Raw genomic sequence first — 16,085 nt, forward strand, 5'->3', positions numbered from 1 at the left:
TTTAGCCATACAGTTTTAGTATAAGAAGCATTACACACTATGGAAAATCCAAGATGCAATAATGACAATATTATGAAAAGGATAGTCGTTTCTCGCCATAAAGCGAAGATGCTGAGTCACAGAGAGGCACAAAAAAACTTCGGAATTAGACAAATGCAACTGATATGACCACAGTCTCTGGCTGCCAAGGCCAGACTGCCAGTCTGGTTCCTTTCTGAATGACATAGGCTATTTCTTTCACTGTTCTTGTCCAGTTCAAGTGTGTTTCCCATCTTCAGTGCCATTGTTACTTACGCGATATTAAACAATAATCTTCCTTTCCTTTAGGAAAAGTGCAGTCTTTCAAAATAAGTCAGCACTGAAATATGATTAACAATCACAGGTGAAAAAAATCACAAACAAACTGTGTAAAATAGATTTAACAATGAAGGGGAATGTATGCTGTTAAAAATCTGCAGTTGCACTATTTTTACAGAACACAATTAATCATCATCCCCAGTACAGAGAGAGAGAGAGAGATTACAGCAGAAATAATGCCGAAGACCAGCAGAATATAGCGAAGAACTTTGATAGCATATGTTAATGGGAATGTTTCAAAAGTTACTATACCAAGAGCTCATTTAACGGATCAAATCAGATGGGGCATAATAGAAGAAAGTTTAACAGAAATTACTGTGCATACACAGTATTTAAAATCAGCTTATTCCACAGTGTCCTAACAAATTTCTCTTTAATAAGCCCCTTAATTTATTTCTCGCCATTTTTACACTTCATATTTGGAGATTCTTCCTTCAATGACTAACACAGTTATTTGTAGTTAAGAAGTTTCATAATAGTTATATAATTGAAATTGTGTTCCAGTCCCAATTGGGAACCCTAATTTCACCCACCATGGTTTCCTTTGATAACTTCTGGCTAATATAGTAATTAGCACATTCAGTTCATTGTCCCAACAACAATCTACCACAATTTTGCTATTGTTAGGATAATATCCCACCCATCCCCCCATGAAACATTGACCTTGCCATTGGTGGGGAGGCTTGCTTGACTTAGTGATACAGGCAGCTGTACCACAGCTGCAGCCACAACGGAGGGGTATCTGTTGAGAGACCAGACAAATGTGTGGTTCCTGAAGAGGGCCAGCAGCCTTTTCAGTAGTTGCAGGAGAAACAGTCTTGATAATTGACTGGTCTGACCTATAAACCAAAATGACTATGCTGTGCTGGTACTGCGAATGGCTGAAAGCAAGGGGAAACTAAAGCCATAATTTTTCCTGTGCACATGCAACTTTACTGCATGGTTAAATGATGATGGCATCCTCTTGCATAAAATATGCTGGAGGTAAAATAGTCCCCCATTTCGATCTCTGGACAGGGACTACTCAGGAGGATGTCGTTATTAGGAGAAACAAAACTGGCTTTCTGTGGATCAGAGTGTGGAATGTCAGATCCCTTAATCGAGCAGGTGGGTTAGAAAATTTAAAAAGGGAAATGGATAGGTTTAAGTTAGATATAGTGGGAATTACTGATGTTTGGGTTGCAGGAGGAACAAGACTTTTGGTCAGATGAATACAGGGTTCTAAACACAAAATCAAATATGGATAATGCAGGAGTAGGTTTACTAATGAATGAAAAAATAGGAACACATTTAAGATACTATGGACAGCATAATGAACACATTATTGTAGCCAGGATAGACATGAAGCCCTTGTCCATCACAGTAGTACAAATTTATATGCGAACTACCTTTGCAGGTGATGAAGAGATTGAAGCAATGTATGATGCCATAAAAGAAATTATTCAGTTAGTTGAGACAGATGAAAATTTAATAGTCTTTTGGGACTGGAACTCGATGGTAGGAAAAGGAAGAAAAGGAAAAGTAGTAGTTGAATATGGACTGGGGGTAAGGACTGAAAGAGGAAGCCATCTGGTAGAATTTTACACAGAGCATAACCTAATCAAAGCTAACACTTAGTTTAAAAATCATGAGAGAAGGGTGTATACTCAGAAGAGGCCTAGTGACACTGGAAGGTTTCAGGTAGGAACCAGGTTTTAAATTATAAGGTATTTCCAGGGACAGATGTGGACTTCTGACAACAATATATTGGTTATGTGCTGTGATTAAAACTGAAGAAACTGCAAAAGGTAGGAATTTAAGGAGATGAGACCTGGATGAACTGAAAGAACCAGAGGTCGTAGAGAGCTTCAGAGAGAGTTAGGAAATGATTGACAGGAAAAGGAGAAAGAAATACAGTAGAAGAAGAATGGGTAGCTTTGAGAGATGACAGAATGAAGACAGCAAAGGATCAAGTAGGTAAAAAGATGAGGGCTAGTAGAAATCCTTGGGTGATGGAAGAGATACTGAATTTAACTGAGGAAAGGAGAAAATATAAAAATGCGGTAAATGAAAAAGGAGAAAAGGAATACGAATGTCTCAAAAATGAGATTGACAGGAAGTGTAAAGTGGCTAAGTGTGGATGGCTAGAGGATAAATGTAAGGATGTAGAAGCATATATCAGTAAGGTATAATATATTCTGCCTACAGAAAATTAAAGAGACCTTTGGAGAGAACCACCTGCCTTAATATCAGGAGCTCAGATGGAAACCCAGTCTTAAGCAAAGAAGGGAAAGCAGAAAGATGGAAGGAGTATATAGAGGGTTTATACAAGGGTGATGTACTTGAGGGCAATATTATGGAAATGGAAGAGGATGTAGATGAAGATGAAACGAGAGATATAATACCACGTGAATAATTTAACAGAGCACTGAAAGACCTAAGTCAAATGAAAGCCCCCTGGAGTAGACAGCATTCCATTAGGATTAGTGATAGCCTTGGGTGAGCCAGCCTCTTCCACTGGTGAGCAATTTGTATGAGACAGGTGAAACACCATCATACCTCAAGAAGAAATTAATAATTCCAATTCCAAAGAAAGTAGGTGTTGACAGGTGTGAAAATTACTGAACTATTAGTTAAATACATCACAGTTGCAAAATACTAACGCGAATTCTTAATGGACGAATGGAAAAACTGGTAGAAGCTGACCTCGGGGAAGATCAGTTTGGATTCCATAGAAATGTTGGAACACATGAGGCAATGCTGACATCTTAGAAGATAGATTAAGGAAAGGCAAACATACATTTCTAGCATTTCTAGACTTAGAGAAACCTTTTGACAATGCTGACTGGAATACTCTCTTTCAAATTCTGAAGTTGGCAAGGAACCAGATGACAGTTATAGCAGTGGAGGGGCACAAAAGGGAAGCAGTGGTTGAGGAGGGAGTGATACAGGGTTCTAACCTATTCCTGATGTTATTCAATCTATATATTAAGCAAGCAGTAAAGGAAACAAAAGATTAAAATTTAGAGTAGGAATTAAAGTCCAAGGAGAAGAAATAAAAGCTCTTTGAGGTTTGTCGATGACATTGTTATTCTGTCGGAGACAGAAAATGACTTGGAAGAGTTGTTCAGTGTAATGGACAAGTGTCTTGAAAGGAGGATATGATTAAGATCAACAAAAGCAAAATGAGGATAATGGAAGGTAGTTGAGTTAAATCAGGTTATGCTGAGGGAATTGGATTAGGAAATGAGACACTTAAAGTAGTAGATGAGTTTTGCTATTTGGGGAGCAAAATAACAGATGATGGTCAAAGTAGAGAGGATATAAAATGGAGACTGGCTACAGCAAGGAAAGCATTTCAGAAGAAGAGAAATTTACAGAGTATAGATTTAAGTGGTCAGGAAATCTTTTCTGAAACTGGTATGGAGTGTAGCCATGTATGGATGTGAAACATGGATGATAAATAGTGTTGACAAGAAGACAATACAAGCTTTTGAAATGTGGTGCTTCAGAAGAAAGCTGAAGATTAGATGGGTAGATCACATAACTAATGCGGCGTTACTGAACAGAATTGGGAGAAGAGGAATTTGTGGCACAACTTGACTAGATGTAGCGATTGTTTTGTAGGACATTTTCTGAGGTGTCAAGGGATCACAAATTTAGTATTGAAGCGAAGCTTCGAGGGTAAAAATTGTAGAGGGAGACCAAGAGATGAATACACTAAGCAGATTCATAAGTGTGTAGATTGCAGTAGTTACTTGAAGATGAAGAGGCTTGTACAGGATAGAGTAGCATGGAAAGCTGCATCAAACCAGTCTCTGGACTGAAGTCTTAACAACAACAACAGGATAATATCAAACAATATTAAAAAGAACTGTGCTAAGCAAATTTAAATTTAGTTTGGGTATGTTGCACAGTTGCTTCTGTATACCACTGTGAATAAATATGTAATTGGTCAATTCTTTCACTTTACAGTAACACATGTGAATACTGGCTTAGTGTGCAAGTACCATGTTAATCATTAAAATTGCAGAACAAAAAGGTCAGAAAATTATGAAATTTTAGCTGCTGTGCATATAAAATATAGTAGGAAGAATACATGACAAAATTTCTAGCTGTCATTAAATATGTCTGCTTGTGTCTGTATATGTGTGGATGGATATGTGTGTGTGTGCGCGAGTGTATACCCGTCCTTTTTCCCCCTAAGGTAAGTCTATCCACTCCCGGGATTGGAATGACTCCTTACCCTCTCCCGTAAAACCCACATCCTTTCACCTTTCCCTCTCCTTCCCTCTTTCCTGATGAGGCAACAGTTTGTTGTGAAAGCTTGAATTTTGTGTGTATGTATGTGTCTGTTTGTGTTTCTATCGACCTGCCAGCGCTTTCGTATGGTAAGTCACATCATCTTTGTTTTTTTATATATATATATCTGTGTGTGTGTGTGTGTGTGTGTGTGTGTGTGTGTGTGTGTGTGTGTGTGTGTCTAGAACAGTCACACACACTGTGGAATGTTTGCTGTCATTCATACTTGGGCACATGTGACACCTTCTTCTCTTGGTAGGGAATGGTAGCTGGTCTTGTTCTTCACATCCTTTCGTGTGCCGGTACCAGTTCCTTTCTCTGCTAATTAAAGCATAAATTTTGTTTTAGATTTCAGACTATTTAAGAACTGTACATCCTTTGGACAGCATAGTTGATTAGTTAAGCTCTTAACCAGATTCTTCAGAAATTCACATCTTGCAAAATCACTACAAGAGCTCAGTTTCTAAAGCCTATATGAATTCAGAGCAGACACATTTACCAAATGAAAGAACACTGCTTCAGGCCAGCTTCTTGTTCTACTGTCAATGTTTTAATTACTACATAACTGATTACAATGTACATTCCACTTTTTGTATGGTTGTAAAAGATTGTAATTTATGGCTTTTTCTAAGAGTTTATATTAGTCTTCCCATCATTATGCACCATGGACATGACTACAGCAGATTGTGATTTGGGTGGAACATGCCACACCATTGTTATGTCTTGCATAAAACCAAACAGGTTTAAAGCTACAGTTCTTTATTTGGTAAAAATTGTGGGGAATATTTGGTTTGTTCTTTCATAATGTTCCTACTAATGTCAACCATTTTCCAATAGAATTCTTGCAAGAGGCATGGTGGTATATATTGTCAACAGTTATATTTGTGCACCTTATACAGGAATAACAAGATGCTGCACGATATCTGAAGGCTTGTTCAATTTGTTGAAAGGAACAGTTGGCTGTGTGCCTACGTTTATTAGTTTGCAATATAAAATGTTGTAGAGTCTAATGAAGCAAAATGTTTTATGCCTTATTTCTTTGGTTCTTTTTGCAGATATTGTCAGAGGGATAACACTCAAAATAGAATTAATTGCTCATCAATTGTCACATCTCCTTCAGGAATATACAGCTTCAAACATTTATCTTGCAAGTTCACACTTCTCAGTCTCTTGTGCTGTTATCATCAAAGCATATACAGGAATCTTCTATATGGAATAGTAACTGCAAATCCATCAGACCCATCTGCATCCTATTTGTCTCTGCTGCTATAGCAGCAGACACGTTTGGTCACATTGCTGAAATATGGAGTGAAATAGATGGAAACACACAGTAACAATGAAACACTGAGGACAACAATGGTATTAAGTAGCACTCAAGAGAAACGCACACAAAGGAAGAATTTCTCACCATGTCAAAGATCAGCTACAGAAGAAAAAACTCTCAGGTTACATCAACCTGACACAAGCAGTGAAGGATTTATGAATCATATGCACATCTGAAGATCACGTATACTTTTTTTGATAACCTATTTTCACTGAAGGAAATCCTTCAAGTGTTGAGTTTTGAGTGTGATCTTATTAATTTTAAGGTTCTCATTCATTTCACTTTTTTATTGAAATATTTATACTAATCTTGAACCTGCACAGGAAAAAAAGGGAAATGCTATAATTAACAAAGTGTTGCAATGGTCACTTCCATAAGTTCCAACAATCTACAGAGCACCACACTTAGTTCCTAGGATACACTGTACATGAGTGTTTTCTATCTGACGACTTCTTGATTGTGTGATTGATCCAATGATAATTTCAAATGGCATATAGGATCACTTTTTCTTAAGAGAAAAGGTATGTTATTTTGGTAATATGCAGCTCTGACATCAAATCACTGGAATTCTATTCTACATCTTTTAATGCATATAATTTTCTGCCCACACCAAATTTCATTGCCTTTAATTTCTAAAGAACTCTCCTGTAGCTCCTGCTTTCAGACAGGAACAAACAATTCCATATTATCTTATATTCTTATCTCTTTAAGGTTTGTCAAGCACAAAATATTTCACCGTTTAGACTATCCAAACAAGAAAATTGGGAGTTGAGAAATGCTCATCTCATACCATCCAGATTCTTACTTCTTAACTCTTCACTCAGTTTTAAATAATTATTTCATTTCTTGATTGATGACTGATTAATAACTGATTAATGATTGATTAATTGGAGAATGTGATTGATTTAACATGGAATTTCCTGCAGATAATCCTAGCCAAATGTCCGTTTAGAGCTATTTGATGTAATGTTTGCAATCAGAACTCTCAAAGTATTAAGAAGCAATTAATACTCTCTAATTGTGACCACTTCTCATCCTTGCACATTTCTTTCTAACATCAGAGCCTATTTTGGCAGCCCAGACTTTAAAATATCCATGTGCTTTAAATCAATGTCCCTCTACTGCTTAGATTTTTACAAATTCTTGCTCCATTGCCAAATATCCTAATATTAATATCACTGCTTTTATAATATTCTACTATCCTGCCAATTCATTGAATTCACAATAATCACCAATAACACTGATGAAATCAATGCACTACAATATTACTCTGGTGTCAAATAATTAATTGACAACTTCCAATAACGGAAATGGTAAAATTAACAAATCGCCATACTTCCTGAGGTGTTGAGTGAACGATAAGCATGTAAACTAGACTGCAAATTTGCAGTAATGTGGAACAGTTGATCAGTCAATACGCACATAAAAATATGGGAAGTTGCAGTTTGCTCACAAATATTGAATAACTTGTTCGTGTTAAACATTTCAACATTTCTTCATCATCAGGCAATTACTGGCATAGAAAAATTAGTTAAAATAACCAAGTACTGATTCACTTAATGTCACTATTGTTGTAATGTGTATTAATTATGTAGTTTGCATTTAGGCTAAATAACACCTTGTTCCAGGCACTGGCAATATTATCATTAAGTGGATAAGTATTATCATTAAGTGGATAAGTACGTGCTTACATTAAATAACGTGTTGCATGAGGAGGCTAAGTCAAATAATAGTGGTTATGAATCAAATATTTAATATTTTTAGAAGTAATCATAGTTAAAAAAACAGGCAGTATGGTTATATATTACTTTATTACGTTCCTTGAGTTCATTTTTCTAGAACCGCTGTAGTGCTACTTTCCAAATGTGAAATCTACTCTGTGTATGCTTTCTCACTCTCAAAACCTTTCTCATTCAACATATTTGATTGACTTGCCTTCATCACCTTTTTTGATATTTGCTATAGTCTTCTGTAGTACACATCATCCTTGCATTCAACCACAAGCATGTTGTTACATTTTTTAAATGACATGCAGAGTTTGTTTATTTCACAATTCCAATTTCGGTCTTAAGGCCATTATCAAGTGGTACTGCAAAAGATTTTGCTTCAACACATCTCAGACTTTAAAAACCTCTATGGACTGTAACAATATAATTAAAAAGATAGTTACTACTCACCATGTAGCAGAGATACTGAGTTGCAGAAAGGCACAACAAAAAACTGTCAGAAAGTTAGCTTTTGGCCAACAAGGCCTTTGTCAAAATTAGACAACATACACACACTCACACAAATGCAACTCACACACACAAGTACAGTCTCTGGCAGCTGGAGCCAAACTCAAAAATCCTCTAACATGTACACATTTGATTATCAGAACTGAGCCTTTTCACTGTAAAAATACAGCAGCATTGACCAAGCATGAAGCTCTATACAGAGTGAAATGATATTAATTACATGAATTATTGCCAGTGTTGACATCCTTAACACAAATCACAGTAAACTGAATTTTGCGTATTTTGTTAATTTATTTTTACACCAACTGTCTCCGTTCACATGTAAACAGTACGTAAGAACAACAGTGTACTGTAGTTTGTGTTAATGATGTTAGCGTTGGCAGTAGTTCATGCAATTTACATCATTTCATGGTGTAAGGAGCTTCACACTCCTTCAATGCTGCTGTATTTTTATAATGAAAAGATTCAGTTTGGACGGTATGTATACATACCAGAGGATTTATAATTTTACATGTGCTGAAGCACACAGCACCACTAGATAATGGCTGTACTACTACTTACTGCCCTTAAGGCCAAAACTGGAATTGTGACATAAACAATATCTACAGTTATTGGCGGATATAAAGCCCTCTAAAAAAATTCTACATGACTGTGAACCCCAATCATGACGAGTTAATTGTGTTGACATAACTTTTTTCTGTATTTCTGTATTTCTTCCACTATTGTTTTCTTGATGGGATTTTTTTTTTTTTACCTTGCAAAATCTTGATAATCGTACTATGGAAAAAATATATTGCAAGACAGTCAGTTTTCTTACAACCTGTGATAGAAAAGTAGCTCAGAGGATTTCATACATCACCTGAAGAACTTGGACTTATCGATATTCTGGTAAGCTTTGATGTTGTTTTCGTATTCATGCAAATTATGCTGGAGGAGTTTTTACAATACATTGCCATTAATTTGAAAGAAAACTGTGTTCCACTTTAAATATTTGCTTAACACTAATCTATGTTTTATATTTAAAAACTAAGATTTTGCATACACTGCCATTGTTGCTTCGTGAAACTCTCTGTCTAACAGCTGGTTGACCTGTGGCTTCCCAGTCTTTAGTCTCATGGAACTGCTACACTTTATGTATTTCTGTATCATTCTACAACTCAGTTCACCATACAGGTGGAGAAATGTACAGTTACACTTTGTAATGGGAAATGTGTATGAAAAATATTGATTATTTGGTCATTGTGTTTATTGAAAGCCTGTACATACCAGCATTCGAGCAGAACTGTGTACTGAGAACCAGATTGGACCAGAACATTTAAAAGAAAAGTTTAGTTATTTACACATCAACTTTTGCTTGAACAGTATCCTGAGTAAAAGATTTCATGTGAAACTTTGACCTGGACTGGTGAAACAAAAAGTGGCCGTAAGAAAGATAACCCAAAAATAGTCTTTCTGTTATACATAAGCAATATTTTATCTTAGATTGGAACCTTAAAAACACAACATTTTTCTCTCATATGTAACAGACTTCCAAAGTACTAGACACACAATTAGAGTTGGTGAAACTTACCGTACAAGAAGCTCATTTAATCCTGTTTTGCTCTTGAAGAATCATTATGTTGACCTAAAGACAAAAGTGTTGACTTATTCTGTATATTTTGGTCCCTGTTACCATATGTAATTCTTTTGAGATGGCGTACCTAAAGCAAATAAAATACTGGGTAATTCTAAATGACGGACCCATTTTCAAAAATTCATATGTATTCGTGTACAAATCCAAAACAAACAAGCTTTATACAAATGAAAAGGGAAAGTTTCAAAGTTTTAGGTGGGTGGAGGCGAGCGGGTGGTGATGTTTTCAGGAGCAGCCAGTAGAGTTTGTGCAGCAATAGGGCCTTCATTCTGTTTCACTGTCAGTTGTGTGTGGGATAGCGAATGTGGAACACAAGGTTTTCTGCATTATTGAGTTTGCAAAAAGTGAGTCGCAAATTGTAATGCAGCAGGCATTTCATACCAAATTCGGTATTCAACTACCAACTCACAAAAGCATTAGCTGTTGGTTTAAGCAATTTAAACAGACTGAGAGTGTGTGCAAAGGAAAAAGCACAGGCCAATCATGTGTGTCAGAGGATGATGTTCGACAGATTCAAGAAAGTTTTGTGCGCAGTCCCAGTAAGTCTACCAACAGAGGCAGTAAAGAACTTAGAACACCCCCAACCAACTGCATTGAAAGTTCAGAGACGGTGTTTGCTGTACAAGCCCTACCAATTACAAATTGTGCAGGCTCTCAACCCCAATGACAAAGAGAAGCCTCTCACATTTTGTGGTTATGTGCTAGCAAAGATGGAGGATGACGCATTTCTACAATGTGTAATTTTTAGCAATGAAGGACATTTCACCTTAGTGGAAAAGTCAACAGAGACGGTGTTCACATATGGGGTTCAGAAAATCCGCATTCACCACTGCAATATGAAAGAGACTCACTGAAGATCAATGTGTTCTGTGCCGTACCCCGTACAAAGGCTTATGGGCCATTTTTCTTTGCGGAAAGTACTGTAACGGGAATCATGTACCTGGACATGTTGGAACAATGGCTGTTCCCTCAAGTTATGGAAGATTTCCAGGACATAATTTTCCAACAGGATGGAGCTCTGCCCCACTGGCACCAAGATGTATGAGGCTTCTTGAATGACTCCCTTCCTCAGTGCTGGATCGGTCGCAGGGGACTTGAGGACGTGGCTCTGCACTTCTGCCCACCGAGATCTCCTGACCTCACACCCTGCGACTGTTTCTTATGGGGTTATGTGATGGAAGCTGTTTACGACCCACCTCTACCAACCACTCTGAACAATCTGTGGAACCAGATCATGCTGCTAAGATATGCTTTAGGGTGTGTGGGATGAGTGGTTTGGCTACTGCAGTGATGTTTGTAATGCTGCCAACAGTGGCCACATTGAACATTTATAATATTTACCACATATCTAATTATTAAATAATTATTAAAAACTAATTAATTACAAATTATTAAATTTATTTAATTGATATCAGACATTATGAAAAAAAAAACTTTGGAACTTCCTCTTTTCATTGGTATAAAGCTTGTTCATTTTGGATTTGTACTTGAGTAAATACAAAGTTTTGAAAATGTGTTCATCATTTAGAATAACACTCTATTTATCCAGCAGCAGTCAGCAGCAAGAATATTGTGTAAAGCAGATAAATGTAATCTAGCAGAAGTCTTTTTAACGACTGATAGTCACTTCCTAGGACACATATTTTCCAATGGTTTTTGTTGCTGACAGTGAAGTTTCACTGAATTGTGTATTTTCACAAAAACGATAAAAATAAAAATAAAATTTCATCAGTATTCTTCTTTCTTGTCCAGGGTTCAGAGTGGTGTTGGGTAGCCATTCAATAAATCTAACATCTAACATGGGACAAGTAACTAGGAATCCGCACCAATTTGTTAGGAAGATAAAAATAAACTTCTACAAATTATCTACATTTTTATATTCAAAGACTGAAAATATTGGGCAAATAGTGGTGTATATTGTAAAGCTGCATGACATGCAGTAATATTTTGTCAGCAGGGATCTGTCATTGCCAATGTACTTAAATATTTTCTTCAACAAATTGTCAATACAATCAAGAACACATTAAGCTACCATTAGCAGCTACTCAATATAACTGAGGAACCAGTTGTCATCCACCCCCCCCCCCCCCCCTCCTCAATCCCAAAGTAGCAGTCTAATTGAAACTTGAAACTTACAGATTAATACTGTGTCACAGTTTGACTTTTACCAGCACCCCATTTCCTACCTTCCAAAATTCACAGAAGTTCTCCTGCATGTCTTGCAGGTCTAGCACCCTAGAAGAAAGGATACTGCAGAAATATGGCTTATCCATAGGCTGGGGGGTTGTTTTCAGGATGAATTTTCACTCTGCAGTGGGATTTGTGCTGATATGAAACTTCCAAACAGTTTAAAACTGTTTGCTACACCAGGACTGTGGCTAAGCCATGTCTCCGCAGTAGCCTTTGTTCCAAGAGTGCTAGTCCCACAAGATATTAAGATGTTGCAATAGAAATTCCCTGAAGTTTGGAAGCTAGGGGATGATGTACTAGTGGAAGTAGCACTGTGAGAATGGGTCATGGGTCGTGCTTAGGTAGCTCAGTCAATAGAGCACTTGTCTCTGAAAGGAAAATGTCCCAGTATGGCAGTTTTACTCTGCCAGGAAGTTTCAAATCAGTGAACACTCCATTTCAGAGTGAAAATTCATTCTGGAAACAAGCCTCTAGGTTGTGGCTAGGCTGTGTCTCCACTATATCCTTCCTTAGAGGAGTGTTAGTCCAGCAAGGTATGCAGTACAACTTCTGTGATGTTTGGAAGATATGAGATGATGATGTACTGGTGGAAGTAAAGATGTGAGGATGTGTCGTGAGTCTTGCTTGGATATCTCTATTGGTAAAGCACTTACCGGTGAAAGGCAAAAATCTCATGGTTGAGTTCCACTCTGGCAAACAGTTTTAATCTACCATGGGGTTACAAACCAGAGCACACTGTGGAATGAAACTTAATACTGGGGGCAGTTTAATTTTTTCCTTCAATACTGCAGATTTGTTTAAATACTGTCTCACAAATATATACTTTAAATTCTGCCACCAAAAACCCAAACATCTAGTTCTGTTATGTGAATATATATTTGTGTTGTGGAGACAGGTAAAGAGGAACTAGGTCTCCCTCTCTCTCCTTTCTCAATGAGATTAATCTGAATATGGTTTATTTCACTATGGAAGTGGGGATAGATGACAGATTACATTTTCCAGATGAGCTAGTCTTCAAGAAATCTTGCCCCCCCCCCCCCCCCCCCCCCCACACACACAATTACCTACACCAGGATTCAATTATTGTCCATAGTAAAAGTGTGGTGGTGTAAAAACATAATCAATAGAGAGTGAAACGTGTAAATTGAAGCTGTTCGATGTAGAACTGGAATACCTCACCAATTTTTTGTTCAAGAATGGGTATTCATTTGCTGACAAAAACAGTATTAACACTATCATGTAAAGATCATGACACTGTACAGCCATCTGCAAAATTCATTAAATGTGTTACTGATTGCACAGGATGCAACTTGCTGTAGTCTGCAAACTTATCCAAAATATACAGTAACACCAAATGTCAACCAAAGATTGTCACAAATTGCCAAAAAAATTGAGATTTACAGGACACCATGTAACTGTGGAGATGTACGTGGTTACTACAAAAAGAATGGTGGAAAAATGACTAGGAGACCATATTGACAACTGTGCAATGGGAGAATCATGGGAGAATCAGACAGATTATCTGTTGTGGAATACATTTTGCACTCAGGAGGCTGTGATTCCATTCGATAAGATTCAGGTCCTGACTGCTGAAAGAGGGTACTACAATAAGCCATGTAGAGAGGCAATAGCGTTACTAAACATCCTAATAATGTTAACGAAAAGGAGGAGGGTGTGAAACTGAATAGTGTCTGGATAATAACGAAGATTATGTGTAGCAGTCCTCCACCATGAGGCAACAGTAATAGAGGAAATATCAACTGACAATGGCTAACTGCACTTGAGTTTAATACAAGACAAGTAATCAAAAACTGCTGATATGCAGAGACTATGTGGGGGTAATCCAATATTTCAATGTAAAAATGTGTTGGTTGGCTCTTGAATATTTTCTAAGAACTTATCTTCCATAAATTGTGACCTCTGTAATAAGAATTACACACTGAGGTGCTGACTTCATACATGAAGTGGACATTAGTTATCTCCAGTAGTAGGTGGTGTGGATATCAGGAAACCAGAGTAATCTCTCAGATTTTCTTGGTCCAGTTGCTGAATAGTGTGGTTCCAGACATTCTGCCAAGTTATTTATTCTATTTTATGCACAATATTTTGACAGCTGAGTCAGTCATCTTCTTCAGTTGCTGTGAGTTTTGCTGTTATATGTACCAGCACTTCTCGAAACTTAGTTGCCACAAGCTTAAATTCAAACTAATTCAACATGTTACCACATCCAAGGAACAGCAGGTATTGCAAGTATTTACATTTGCAGAGTGGTTGCCATGGGAACTGTCCTTGATACTCTGTTTTGCTTGCATGTTCTGGGCTGGCCTACCTCTGGCCCAATTATAGGTGGTAATTACAAGTCAGACTAAGAAACCATTGGACATGGTAGTGGAGTTAGCTGATCATATTCAGCATGCTCTAACTCTGCTGCCTGTCAGCATCATAGCAGTCACCCACTGTAACAGTGTGTAACAGCCTATTATTACACAATTGGTCTCTGATTGCTCATCCAGTAAGGTAGATCCTACAAGCTGCATAAAGTGAGTGAGCTGCTAACACATCACACTGCTAGCCACTATACAAGTGGATACTACTCATTTTCTCATATTCATTTGAAAGTCAACTCACTGCCATTTGATGATACAGCTCAGTCTTCTGCACTTGTTGGCTCCAGAGAAAGTTTGTGGTTCAGGCAAGGAAATGTATATCACCTTGAGCATGCCAAAAAGCCAACAGCATCCAGATGCAGGTGCATCCATTTTCCAAAGAGCCTTTCAGAAGGTTCAAATTGAAATTCCTTGTGATGCATGTTCAGACTAACATGTTTTTCCATGTCATCTTCTACACAATTACTTATCACCAACATCATTCACACTGTCAGATGCAGATTGATTTTGGCTTGCTATGTGCTTTCAATTGGGATTTCACTGTCACGGTATCATACAGCCTATCATTGGAGCTCACTTGTTGTGTTACCAGCTGCTACTAGATTTTGCTGGGTTATGACTGATCAACGTAACATCATAACTAGTTGACCACCACAGGATTCCATCAGGACTCTACTGTCCTGTATTAAACTTATTCAAGAGATTGGCAAGTTTTCCAAATTACTGGGCCAATGTCTGACAATTACTTGGCTCCTTGGTGCACCACAAGAATTATACCACAGCACAATGTATTACATTAGAACTACACCTGGTCTGCCTGTTTCATACCAAGTGATGCCTTTTGCCAGACTACTTAATTATAGTAAAGGGTGACTTCAATGGAACATTGCATAAAGGTATCATCTGGATCTCAGGCAGCCCTTGATTATTGCAAGTCCACTTACAGTAGTTCCAAAACAGATTGGCACAAGGTGACCATTTGGCACTTAATACATGCTAAGTGCACAGATAGTACCAAACTGATATTAAGTGCCACATTTGAGAGAATGTGGTGACGCAATTGTGTTCAGTGATCTGAATTGTGCCCAGTGGTGGGGAAAGCTATTCCGAAAACAGCCACTTTAGCCTTTTGAGAGTTATTTATTATATTCAACTTACAAAACGTTGCACAATCATGGCAACAATCTATCAACTCCATTCTTTGAAGACTTTCCATTTGTTTTGCCTACTTGTACAATGTTCTTGCTTCTCAGCCACAGAAGAGCAGCACCAAAGTACTTAACAAGAGTTTTCCAATGCCTTGAACATTTAAGTACACTAATTTTCAGTGAACCACAGGTCACATTCTTGGGGCACTTTATTTCTTCAGCAAGATCTTCACTCTTACCAGAAAAGGTGGATAATACCACTCAAATTTGCCAGCCAGAAGCAATTAAAGAGCTACAATGCTTTCTTGGGGCACTCAGTTTTATCATTAGCCTGTACCTCAGACTGCAGCACTGTAAAAACCACTGATTGCTGCACTCACAGGTTCCAAGACAGAAGGAATTACTCCCATTTAGTGGACACAAGAAATGGATATGGCATCACTGCTGATTCAGCATTGCTTCCTCATCTTGTGCAAGATGTGTCACTTGCACTGGTGCTGGATGCCAGTCACTTTGCTACTGGAACGTAAC

The 16,085-nt window shown here is 37.6% G+C and overlaps 1 protein-coding gene across 4 annotated transcripts in view; it reads left to right on the plus strand.

The window, feature by feature from the left end:
* Positions 1 to 16,085, plus strand: part of LOC124599722 (enolase-phosphatase E1-like) — a 259,790-nt gene that overhangs the window by 239,898 nt on the left and 3,807 nt on the right. The window lies entirely within an intron of this gene.

This window comes from Schistocerca americana, chromosome 1 (assembly GCF_021461395.2).
Source record: "Schistocerca americana isolate TAMUIC-IGC-003095 chromosome 1, iqSchAmer2.1, whole genome shotgun sequence".
NCBI lineage: Eukaryota > Metazoa > Arthropoda > Insecta > Orthoptera > Acrididae > Schistocerca > Schistocerca americana.